Source organism: Trachymyrmex septentrionalis, unplaced genomic scaffold (genome assembly GCF_001594115.1).
Source record: "Trachymyrmex septentrionalis isolate Tsep2-gDNA-1 unplaced genomic scaffold, Tsep1.0 scaffold103, whole genome shotgun sequence".
Classification (NCBI taxonomy): Eukaryota; Metazoa; Arthropoda; class Insecta; order Hymenoptera; family Formicidae; genus Trachymyrmex; species Trachymyrmex septentrionalis.
In genome coordinates, this window is record NW_017304155.1 from 528,095 (window position 1) to 539,931 (window position 11,837).

The 11,837-nt window shown below is 38.6% G+C and overlaps 1 pseudogene; it reads left to right on the forward strand.

The window, feature by feature from the left end:
- The first annotated feature begins 348 nt into the window (after positions 1-348).
- On the forward strand, positions 349-1,130 carry LOC108757102 (annotated as a pseudogene).
- The last annotated feature ends 10,707 nt before the right edge of the window (positions 1,131-11,837 follow it).

Sequence of the window (11,837 nt, forward strand, 5' to 3'; positions counted from 1 at the left end):
AGAAGACACCTGCGAAAATTGGCGTAAGGAGCAAATGAAAGATTCCTGCACTTGCTTATTTTTATCAAAAAAAGAAGCGGGCGTCCTTCATGGCAAGAAGTAGCGGCGAGTGATGTTTCTACCAAGATGTATTGATTCTATTGGAATTCTCTCGAAATTAAGGACGAAATACAACACCGTCTCTACAAGAAATGGGAGGCCCCTAATCTGAAAAAAACGATCTTCCAACTAATTGTGCCCAGAAAACTCATAGCACAAATTTTGGAAGAGCTACATAATTCTCTTGCAGATGAGCATTTTGGCATTAATAAAACGCTTGACAAAGTACGGAGGCGATTTTATTGGGCGATGTGTAAACAGGATGTAGAAGAATGGTGCAAAACGTGTAAGCTAAAAATCTGTTTAGCTAAAAAAGGTCCTTCCGGTAAAGGAAAATCTCTTTTACAGACGTATAATGTGGGAGCCCCATTCGAAAGAATTCGATTGGACGTTCTCGCACTACCAATAACTTCTGCTGGAAATAGATATTTGCTTATCGCTGTCAACTATTTTACTAAGTGGGTAGAAGCTTTCCCGCTAAAGAATGTCAGATCTAAAACTATATAAGAAACCTTTTTAAATCAAATTATTTCCAGGCACGGAGTAGAAGTCCATACTGACCAGGGAACTTCGAATCAAGAATTTTTAGCCAATTGTCACGCTTACTGGGAATGAAGAAAACGAGGACAACTGCTTTGCATCCACAGTCGGACGGATAGGTAGAACGTCAGCATCAAACCATCTTGAACTATTTAGCAAAATTCATCTCCGAAAATTAAAAAGACTGAGATCGGTGGATTCCATTATATCTGTTGGCGTACAGATCATCCAAAAAACGAACTACCGGAATGACTCCAGCGAAAATTTATTTTGTTCAAGATCTCCATCTACCGATTGATTTGTTACGTGGTAATCCACCAAAAACTGAGGGGGATAGTTCTTCGGAAAATTACTTGGGAAAAGTAAAAAGGAAGCTGGAAGAAATTCATGAAGGAGTAAGGAAACAAATAGATATCAAATCTTCACGAACAAAAACCTGGTACGATCTTAAAACCAGACAAATCTACTTTAAAGAGGGACACAAAGTGTGATTATATAATCCCCAAAGAAAGAAGGGAGAGCTCCCAAATTGCAGAGCAATTGGGACTATATTTTGTAGTTAAGAAACTTAGCGATATTGTATACTGTATCTGCAAGTTGAACAAGCATAAAAATAAAGTTGTTCATTCGAATAGGTAGCGCCTTATTTAGAAAAACGATTAGAAGAAACAAACCAATAAATAAAAGTAAACAAATCGGAGTCCTGACGCAAGTTGAACATAATACTTTTTTTTTATTATCTCTTGATAAAAACTGTGCGTTATTTTTCCTTCTTTCACAGTTTATTTTCTTATCGAAAAACGAGACTGGTTCTGGACGGCGAAGGTTCCGGTAATGAGATCGCGCGATCCGATGCTTTAACATTTATCTTTCGAAGTTCGAAGTTTTGACCGACTTCGTTTGGCGATATTTTGTTTTTTTTTAAGAAGACTGCTTTGCTCACGGTTTTTGAACCGTGGGACGGAGGGCGAATGTCGAGACGGGGATTGGGGGTAGAGGTACTGCGGTGCGTTATTCCCTCCCCCCTTTCTGAAAAGAGAAAAACCAAGAGCACAAGACTTCAAGAGAAGAAGCAAGATAATCCTGGCATTCCCTTCATGAAGACGGGGGAATGCCCGAGCGGGTTTCGTTCTACAGAGGAGTAGCTATCCTCCGGGGAGAAACTGAAGAAGGGTCCTGCCCGGAAGGGAAAAAGATCTCAAGAACAAACTTCGAGAGGAAAATCAGACCTCAAGGAGACTGAAGCTCAAGAAAATTGTTACAGCAGTACAGTAGGGAGCAGGAAATTGGTCAGGAGGGAGCTCCGAATTCCTTTGAGAGGCGTTCTTGGAAGAACCATAATTGTCGGGACGACAATTTAAGAGAAGGAGGGCAGTGTTACGCCCGTGCCATGCCGATAACGTAGATCGCTGCTCGCAAAGTACTGAAGATAGCGTTGCTCAGCAACGAGCCGCTCTGTTATTAAATAAGATCGGTAGATTTGGGAGCCATCGCTGCGCTCGGATATGTCTCTCGTTCCGATTATTCTCTCAACGTTCGTGTGCTCTGAGCTTTAAGTGTGACTGTGTTCTGTATTCTTTTTACAAACTCTTCCTGTTCTTTCTATTATATTCGTGTTGTTTATTTCTGTGGGCGGGAGTACGTAAACGCGTTCGCGAGAACGTCTTCGTGAGCTGAACGCTCGGATGTAACAATATCATTTATGAAATCCAAGTGATACAATCTGTATTAATAAATAAACCTACGGAAATGTCACTCACCGATTTTAATGTAAGTATTTATTTGCCTTCACATAAGTGGTTACAAAAAACTTCCAAAATTTTACACTTTCTTAAATTCTTAATTTCTATTTCATTCCTCTCCTTATCTTCTCTCCTCTCTTTCGTTTTGCCTTTTCTTCGCATTTTCTATTTCTCTCTCTCTCTCTCATTCTCACACATACATACATACACACATATATATATATATACATACGTATAATATATATTACGCCACACCCACACCCTTGCACACACGCACATATACTTGCCCAGACCCTCTCATCCACACCCTCCCACCCACACCCATACACTCCCATAGCCTCCCAGCTGACCATTTTCATTTATTTTCTCTTTCTCTCCCTATCTTTCTATCTTTCTCCTCCCTTAAACGTTCTATTTTCCTCATCCATTCATACCCCCGTCCATCCTCGTTTAGTACCTCTAAATTTCTTCCGCCTTTTTCATTTACGTACTCACAGTTTTTCTTCAGATGCTCAATGTCTTCTCTTTCCATATCACACAATCTGCATTTCCTATCCTCTTCTTTCATCCAATACTTATTTCCTCTCTCTTCATTCCCACATCTCCATCTTGCTATTTGTACCATCTTCTTCCCTTTTTTCCTTCCACACCTTCGGATATACTCTGGTATACCATTGACTCTTTCATAGTTCTTACACGTTCTTGATTTTTTTACCTTTTCCCCTCTCTCTTGCTCATCCACCTCGATATCCCTCTCTCTTACCCTGTCCCATTTGTTCTCCCCATATTCATTTAGACTTATCTCACTGACGCCTCCTCTCCATAAATAATCCCTTCTCTCTACACTCTCTCTTGTCCAATCTATCCATTCGCTTTTCCTTTCCTCCTTTCTCCTCTCCATCATACACAATTTCCCAATCTCTCCTCCTTCTCCTTTCTCTATCCTTTCTTCCCATCTCCCTGCCCGCCAGCCTGTCTCCACTCTAAGTTTATTTCTTTTTAATTCCTCCCTAACGATATAACCTGGTGTTGTCCTTTCCAGTCCTAATACCCATTTCAAGTACTTATCCTGTACGGCTTCAATTTCTTTCCACTCTTTATAACCCCATATTTCCACCCCATAGTATAAAATCCCTTTAACTACGCTGTCAAACAGCTTTAGCCTCCATCTCACATCCCCCTTAAATTTCCTCTCTCCGTAACTCCAAATCCAACCCATTGCCACTCTTGCCTTTCTTATCCTCTCCCTAATGTGCTCCTTATCTTCCCCATTCCTTGTCATCATGTATCCCAGGTACTTATATTTTTTAACTTCTTCTAATCTGTCCTTTCCCCACCACCAAAATCTCTCTTTTTCCCTTCCTCCTTTATTCTTAAACACCATGACCTTTGATTTTTCAGTGCTTATTTCTAATTTTTTCTCTTCCAGGTATTTTTTGAATCTTCTAATCATGTCTCTTAGACCGTCCTCCCCATCTGCTACCAACACGATATCGTCCGCATATTCGATCGACCAAACTCTATCATTCCCTATTTTAACTCCTCCCCTTCCTTTCTTCAATTCTTCCTCTATGTCCGCCATATATATATTAAATAAGGTCGGGCTCAAGGGGCACCCTTGTCTCACACCTTTCTCTACCCAAAATTCTTTCGATACTTCCTCTCCTATTTTTACTACACACCGCATCTCCTCATATATTTCTTCTACTCTCTGTATCAGGTCTTCATTTATCTTCCGTTTTCTCATCATTTCCCACAAAATTTTCCTATCTAACCTATCAAAGGCCGCCTTTAGGTCCACAAACAAAGCGTATACTCTTTCTTTCTTCTTCATCCCTTTTCCTATCATGCTTCAATATTTTTATATTCTCCACTGTTCCTCTTCCCTTTCTAAACCCCGCTTGTGATCTACTCCATCCACCTTTTTCTTCCAAATCTTTCACCAACCTCTTATTCAATATATTTGCATACATTTTATATCCGGTACTTATAAGTGTCACTCCTCTATGGTTTGCTGTTTCCTTCCTGTCTCCTCTCTTCCAGATTGGTACCACCACCCCCACTCTCCATTTCTCAGGAAAGCCGTCCCCCTCCCACACTCTTTTTATTACTCTACCCACCTTAATACTAATCTTCTCTCCACCTTCTTTCCATGCCTCGTTTCTAATTCCATCTAATCCTGCTGCCTTTCCCTTTTTTAACCTCTTTATCTCCATATTTACCTCTTCTTGATTTATCCCCTCTTCTCCCTTTTTACTCCTCTTCTTTCTCTGTGTAATTTCCTTCTTTTCCTCTACTCCTCCCAATGCCTCTTTAAAATGTTTTTCCCATTCCCGCATTTCAATTTCTTTACACCGATTTTAATGAAACTTTGCATATTTGTAGAACTTTGAAAAATATTTGACACGTTGTTACGTTCTGTCCTCCAAGAAATATAATTTTACTTTTTTTTTGTTTTTTTCGTTTCGCGCTGAATTATTTTTCATTATTTAATCTCATATCGTTTATCTAAGGTATTTCTATTAATTAATTGCGAATATTCCTAGCGAGTAACTTATTAAGCGTAGTATGATTCTATCATGTCGACACCGCGTGACACGTGTGTCGCGTGAGCCAATCGAAGCACTCGTAAGGCGCGTGCCACTTGCCGGTATTACGATAAAATTCCAGGATAACTCCACGCGGAGTTAAGAAATCGTTCCCAACTGTCATTTCATTGTCATCCTATACACACACACACAAGGTTTTTAAGAAAAATTTATCCAATCGAAATACCTCAACGCCTGTAATCTCTCAGAATAAGAATAAGCTATCGCGTATCAATCACGATCCGCGACGCGCGTGTCGCTCGTCGCTCCGAATTTTTAATGAGATTTTAGCCATTTTAGTCGAGAATACTGTTAATTTCGAAATCTCGCGTTATGTTTAATACATTTTTGTTTTGATTTACTATCTTTTGGTCATCGTGACCGCCTTAATTAGCCTGAAACAGATAAGTAAATGCGAATTTATCGCGTTAGCGAGCACCGACCAATCAAGAGTCAGGGAAGGAGCGGTGCGGACCACGGAAAAAGATCCAAATTTAATTGGATTGTTAATTACTTTAAAATTCTATCATTTAACGCGAAACTAATTTGATCTGTCAGTTCTACATTGAATTAGTAGCAACCGTGTCGAATTTCAGCCCGATGTAATTAATATTTCCATATGAAAAATTTTCCAAATTCGGCACGTATTACCAATTCCAGGAAATTCGAGCTCCCCCTTCCTTCCGACTCGCGTGCGCCACCGACTGGCGCCTATATAAACGGGGCAAAAATCGAGCCCGTCGATTAGTCTCGATTAGTCCCGATTAGTCCGGATTAGTCCGGATTAGTCCGGATTAGTCCGGATTAGTCTAGAGTAGAAGTAGTTCAGAGCAGTAGTTCAGTTCGATTCATTCGGCAGTCATGTGTCATTCGTGATCGAAACGCTGGTGGAATATCTCTCAATATTCGTAAAATATATAAAGAGAAGAAAGTATGCATGTGTTAATTTCTTTCAAGCTTCCTTTTTCCTATACTCCTCGAGCTGAGGAGTTGTTCAGCCTTTCCCCTTCTCCTAGGCTAACCGCGCTCGTAGAAGTTGCTTAATTCTTTCCATCACTATTATCTATCGTAGGCTGCTGGAAAAGTTTCTGCAATCTAGTACTTCCAGTGGCGCCAACATTCTGCTACTATCATATCCGTAAAATTAGACGTTTTTAACGTATAATTCAATTGACAGTTTGTACCCAAGCCAACTAGTTTTGTTTGCATAGTATTTTGAAAGAAGTTATTTTGTAAGAAAATGGAAATTTCGCGTGAAAATTTTTGGGCAATGATTTTTTACGATTACAAATGTAATCTAACTCCGAAACAATGCATTGATCGACTTCATTTGGCTTTTGGGGATGAAACACCATCCAATAGGACTGTTTATAATTGGTTTGCTGAATTCCAGCGTGGACGTACCTTTCTTAGTGATGAATTCCGTGAAGGTCGTCCATCCACGTTTGTTGTTGCCACTAATGTTGATGCTGTGCGTGAAATGATTGAGCGAGACCGGCATATAACATACCGCGAGATTCAGGCATCCTTAGGCATTGACATGAAAGCAATACATATGATTTTGCATGATCACTTGAGCGAAACTTTGCAGTCGTTGGATCCCACACAATTTGACCGAAGCTCAAAAACAGGCTCGTGTTAAATGGAGCAAAGAAATGCTCAAGAAATTCAACCGAGGTTGGTCAAATTTGATCTACAACATCGTTACTGGGGACGAAACATGGATCTATTCGTATGAGCCCGAAAGTAAACAATAATTCACTGTTTGGATATTTCAAAATGAACCGAAACCAACAAAAGTTGTTCGTTCATGCAGTGCTACCAAGTAAATGATTGCTTGTTTCTTCAGTTATATCGGACATGTGACAATCGTGGCTTTAAAAGATCGAAGAACTGTAAATACTGATTGATATACAACAATTTGTTTGCCAGAAGTCATAAATGAATTGCGTAGAACAAACCGTCGCATCATCCTTCATCATGACAATGCCAGCTGTCACAGCACGTCAAACCGTTGATTTTTTATCAAATAATAATGTCGAATTGATGACTCATTATCCGTATTTACTGATTTATCACCTAATAACTTCTTTTGGTTCCCAAACATTAAAAATAAGATGCGTGGTGAGCGATTTGAGTCGCCTGAAGCAGCTGTTGAAACATTTCGTACATTGATATCTGAGGTTACAGCCTTAGAGTGGAAAAAATGCTTCGAAAATTGGTTCGAGCGTATGCAAAAATGTATTGATCTTAAAGGCGAATACTTCGAAAAACAATAAAGCCATTTATCGAATTTTACATGTTTTTTTTCATATTGTTTGCAGAAACTTTTTCAGCAGCCTACGTATTTCTTCTACAATTTATTTCCAATTGTGTTTTTTTTTTGTGCAGTTATTCAACCAACCGCGTCGGTAATTTAAACAAAACATTTTCGGTTGAATGTCCAACCAAGGGATCCGCGTCAATTTCAATATAACTAGCGTGTCAGCCAGTTCAATAAAAAAAAAACTTTAATATGGCGTTATATTCAACTTTCATTTAATCCCTTATCCTCTCCTTATGATACGATAAAACTTGAATTGCTCGGATTCATCATCAATTTTTTCGCTAAATGAACATTAATCAATTTGACTTTTGTTACTATTACAATTACTCATTGAACCACTAGTGATAATGGCAGAATTTGAAGCTCATTTTCTAAATTATTCAATCAAATAATTCACAATGTCTCATATTGATAAAGAACTATGCCAGGAGGACAGTAACTACTAATTTAAAATTCTAAGTCTATTATATAATAATAGATCAGTTATCATAAGAGATTCATATAACATGCGATACGCCGGTATTAGCAGTCATGGTTTGCCGTTCGACCTGAGACTCGCTCCCACTCTGATCATACCTCTCCTACTCTAATAACCACTCTGCCTGTCTATGATCGGAAGGTAGGTATACCTATAAGTATCATTCAATTCTAACTTCAAGATATTCAGAACACATTGATGTCTAATATATTCAAATTTTTTAACTGAACTGTTCCCAAAAAATTCCAATTTAAATCTATTGTATATAATCGATGCAAGTGAGGTGGGATAATATTGTTTGCGATACAGTACCTGATGAATTTAATGTGTAAAAGACTTTTAGTTAAACAAGACTTAGAGTTAACGGTCGATCTTATTAAGTATATTGAAAGTAATATTTACAAATTGCCTATTGATGAGCGGATCTCGATCTCTAATCACTCATTTTCTTACTAAATAGTTTAGCTTCTTGTTCCTTACATTGTACGGAGGTAAATAGGAGTTTGTCACAGCTAGCGAAAGACACTAGGGATATGAATGATAGGATTATTTACTCGTGCGCATAAAGGGAATGTGACGATAGCATTGGATAGACAGGTGTACATTTCCAGGGTTAATGAGATGCTTTAAGGGGGTAGATACGTGTAACGAGTGTAAAAACAGGTCAATTTTCAGGATTTTTTTTCTAAAAAAATATGAATTGTACACGAAATCTGTTTTGACAGTCATTTTTATTAATGTTTAAGGTATTTTAACAAATTTTTTCGTTTCTTAATATGCGAAATTGCCACCGTCGCGCTAGTGTAGGCGCTTTCCTGCTTTCTTCATAGGTCCAAACGGTGAACATGAAATCTTGACGTGGAGTGCTCTGAAACAAAAATAAAAAATACGATCATCATCTACAATGTATTGGTTCTCGGCTAACCGAGGCGTTTTTTTTTTTTAATTTTTTCGCCGAGAAAAGATTCTTGAAGTTCTCTTTGCGTTTTTGTTGCCGAAATTTTATGCTATTATTGTTCATAACAATTGAAGAAAAAAAGATATCGAAAAACGCCTCGGTTAGCCGAGAAACACTATTCCAGAGAATATGTGGTTAAATTTTCAATTCGATTCATCGATTAGAACTCGAGAAATCACGTTCACCGTTCATAAAAACCTAGTTTCGAGAAAAACGCGTTAAGTTTTGGAATCAATTTTTTCAATGAAAAAAATTTTTTTTGGCTTCTTACCAGTCATCGCCTATTCCTGCTGCATACAGTACACCTTCCGTCTCAAGAAAAGTCTCCTCAAGTGCCGATCGTGCTGTTCTTTTCTCAATTCGACCTTCTTTTGATGCGTCGAAACATCGCTGGTTGCAATTTGAAATTCGCAGCTTGTCTACGGCATCGCACATGTCGACGGCATTTTGTCGAAATCTCAATGAAAAAGAAATCGGCGGGCTTTATAACCTTTTATACCTTATTCTAGAGGGTTCAAAGGATTTTTTAAGCCAATAAAAACGACATCGATTTTTTTTAAATTTTACACGTATCTACCCCCTTAAGATGTAAATACTTATAAGGTAGTTGAAAGGGATCCAATGAGGAGGATGATAACGGGCTTACGTGCTTTATTAGTTAGTTGAAAGGAAAAAAAATATATAGCCAATTCCACATGTAGAAGTTTGTTAAGTAATGATGGAATACTTCCGAGAGCCTATGCTCTTCCGAAGATACATAAGCAGGATTGCCTTTCGTATAATATTATAATTTTTTCGATAAATAGCCTTTTGTATTCGTTAGCAGTGTTTTTCATAATATTATCATAAAAACAATTCCTAAGGCTGATAGTCATATCGAAAATAGTTTTAAACTTGTTAAGGAACTTGATGGCAGGTGTTTGAGTGATGAATTTCATTAATGTGTAACTGGATGTTGTGAGCCTCTTTATTAACGTCCCCATTGATTGTGCGATGGACTGCGTAAAGACCACTGGCGATTTATTTCTAGAGATTGTTGTCTATCGGAGGAGGAATTCATCAAAGCGATTCAGTTTGTTTTAGATTCTACTTTCTTTGTTGTTGATAGTGTTATATATAGGCAGCATTACGGGATTCCTATGGGCTCTCCGTTTCCCATCATTGTGGATCTAATTATGCGAGAGCTGAAGGTTAGAGTTTTGATTCGGTTTCCGTTTCCTTTTACTAGGTCTGTTAATGACATATTATTGGTAGCACCTGCATCTTCGGTTAATTCCATTCTTGATATTTTTAACTCTTAGCATCCTAGACTTCAGTTCACTATAGAGTTAGGGGGCAATAGATTGAATTTTTTGGATGTTACAGTGATTAGGGATAATGAGTTGATAGAGTTCAATTGGTATCACAAGCTGACTTTTTCGGATAGATATTTGAATTTTTGGTCACAGCATCTTGTTTCTCAAGAAATAGGTATAATCGCGGGATTAGTTGATAAGGTAGTTTTTTGTTGTCAGCTCTAATCAGTCAGTGTCGTTGGTATGCAGTAATGAGTTTTAATAGAGAATTATTTCTGAAAATTAATTCAATTTAAATGAATGTATATTATATAGTAGTTCAACATCTAACTCGGATCGGTAAGGCGCTTCGTATTTCAAGTTTTAATATAAACGGTCTCGTTTCCAATCATATTATTTATGTATGTTAATTTTTGTTATCTCTGAGGAAGCCTCAAAAGTGAGCCGAAACATGTAAGCGCGTTTTAGTGAATAAGAAAATTTCCACTTCATAGATATATTACTTGCGCGACATTTTCTGCGCTTGACTCCTACTGCCCGTATCCTTTCCAGTTCTTTGAATAAATATGTCATTGGAAGCGTAAGACCGGCGTTAAGATACTTTTTAATAATCAAGTCGCAGACGATTCTCACGAGTCCGTAATCATAAAACCTAAGACATAAGACGTTCAGAGGATGGTATTTAGTGGTCTCGTGCCAACACTGCACGTGCGCTTCCTCGACGTACTGCACGTATGTTTTTTTCATAAATTTTAAGATCGTAAAATTAAGAATGACACTTCCACACGCTACAGATTCCGGTTAATGTTCTTTTCCATCCTTGATAATTAGAAAGCAAGCAATAGGTACCACCACCTAATTAACGGACCTATCCAATTAGTGCTGTTAATCGAGGGAAATTACTATAAAAAGTCCCGGTTTTGCGGGACTCAGTGCTATTTTTTTCGATTTTTTCTGGGAGACGGACGTAGCGGTCCGAAGTTCTGATTTTCCTTTTCCGGCCAACACTTAACTATTCAGAATTAGTGCGAGAAAAACTCTGTTCAATTCGTGCACTTTTTACTGAAATTAACAGATTTAGAGTCAGTGTGGAGGAAGACATCGAGCTCGGACACTTGGTCGCAGCCCCATCTATAAATCACCAAAATCCACCGACAAGACCCCTCACTCTATCGAGTTTCTTTAATCAGCGCAGTAGTAAGTCTTCACTTCGCTATTCTCCTGTCCCCTTCATCTTTCTCACATTAGTTTGTCTCATTGTCGTATTTCATTGTTCTCTTCCTACTCGAGTTCCTTTGTAATAGAAAATTAAAAAGGGGGAAACATTGCAATGCGTTCTCGTGATAACATTCCTCCACGCCGCCGCCGCACGAGGGTTGTCCGTTCTCGCCGATTGGTAGCCCGTGCCCGTTCGCTTAACGTTGGCACATGTGAAGAATACCCGGCTGATCAAACCGAAAATCAATCCGACTTACCATCACTCACCCCGGAAATAGAAATTTCGTATTCTCCTTCTTCGCACGTTCCTGAGGACCTTACAACTATTCTTTTTCCAGATGATTTCTCCCCCATTTCCTCCCCCATACCTTCGCCTTTACGTAAATTGTCCCCCTCACCAATTCTTCTTACCACCGATTTTACCATTAATAATTATACTCCGCCCGCGATCCCGTTCTCTTTCTTTTCCGTAATATTGACGAATTTTTTACGACCTTTTCACATCTATCTCTGATGCCAACCTAGTCATCCGAATCGAAGGAGCCGACTATCGTTTTTCCCCGTATCCTCTCTCGTTCCCCTTTCCCCGATTA